We start from the raw sequence: 1,482 nt of genomic DNA on the forward strand, positions 1-1,482 counted from the left end.
ATTGCTCAGGTAAAGTTGATTAAATCTGTTATTACAAATCGTCATCTTCAGTGCAGTTGCTTAGTTCACAGGTGTCAGTATATATTGTTAACCAGGGCAAGAATCCTTTCAATTAACTGCTAGATTCGAAAATCTTGTGAAGATTCTCAGGATCATTGCCTTACCCATCTTGTACATATCAGTGCATGGCTTGACTCTGTCATGTTTCCTAGCTCTTCTCCTTGCTCTCTCTTCATTGTCTAGTCGTCAAGTTTTTGCTTTCCTTTTAATTGTATTATACCTTTCTATTTGTATTTCTTCTTTTGAGTTCTTATACTAGGGAAACTATATGATATTTACACATGAGTGTCTGGTTCTTTTCCACTTATGGGTATATTTTCAAGTGACATCCACCTAAATATAAATTCTCCACTTGGTTGAGGGAACAAGAGGAATAGAGAGAGGGACATCACTGCCCTGGGAATGCCCCAGCGCGGGTGGGCGGGTTGGACGGCGTGGGGGCGGGGCGGGGCATAGGCTTCAGGGAATGGCATCCTGTGACGCCACGGGAGGGCGTGTCCTATGCAGATAATGAAGCTCAGTGGTTGCTGGTTGGATCCCTGGTACTGAAGCTTGATGATTTTCCTGTGAACAGGGAAATAGTTTAGGGCAGTTTCGCAGCCCAGCGCATCTCCTGCGTGGACGAGCTAGGCAGACCTGAGAGTTCGTGAAGGCAAATGAGCCTGAGTGCAGAGTGAGGCACGCAGGAGGCTTGGTGGGGGAGGGCGGAGCAGCACTCATCCGTACCTGGCCGGGGAGATATCATGATCACGGAAGTGGTATTCCCAGGGCGAGACTTATCCATAGCACTCCGGATGTGCTGACCTCCGTGATTTCCCCAAATGCAGGAAATTCAACTGCATAGTTTGTGGTAGTGGGGGACTGAGTTCGCGCTTTCCCTTGTTTTTGGTTCAACAAAAGGCTAAAAGTGCTATAGTTTGGTCTGTTTCATTTGTTTCAGTCACTTTGTGAAATTGGCCTGTGAAGAAATACATAAATTTTGCATGTGCCTGCTGAGTTAAATGTTTTTTCTACGTATATTTTAGGTTTCCTTTGTACGTATTTATTTAATTGGAAGATTATTGTCCTTACATATATGGAAAAAGATGTTTTTCATTTTTCACTTTGTGTTTGTTGATGGCTCTCTACGGACACTCCAAACTTACATGGGCTCAGACACACCGCGTCCTGCTCAGATTACATGGTTCTGTGGACAGACCTGCTTTGTCCATCACTCTCTTCTTCACTAGCATGAGGGTCCCACAGTCTGCGCTTTTCTGCTCGGAAGGAGCAATGTCCCATGCCACACTCGGAGAAACAGAATAGAGTGAAAGAGTCTAGCTGCTGACCAGACCAGGTGAGCTCACAGCCCAAAAGCCAAGCAGTACAGTGAAGTGCCAGTGTCACTGCTAGGTGTTTATTTCATGCGAATGTTTGCCAGCA

At 45.5% G+C, this 1,482-nt stretch overlaps 1 non-coding gene across 1 annotated transcript; it reads left to right on the forward strand.

Moving 5' to 3' along the window:
* The first annotated feature begins 778 nt into the window (after positions 1–778).
* On the forward strand, positions 779–942 carry LOC111814834. Its single transcript, XR_002819715.1, has one exon. It is a non-coding gene; the product is annotated as a U1 spliceosomal RNA (small nuclear RNA).
* Positions 943–1,482: the final 540 nt, after the last annotated feature.

The sequence above is a fragment of the Octodon degus genome, unplaced genomic scaffold, assembly GCF_000260255.1.
Source record: "Octodon degus isolate 3935 unplaced genomic scaffold, OctDeg1.0 scaffold00618, whole genome shotgun sequence".
NCBI lineage: Eukaryota > Metazoa > Chordata > Mammalia > Rodentia > Octodontidae > Octodon > Octodon degus.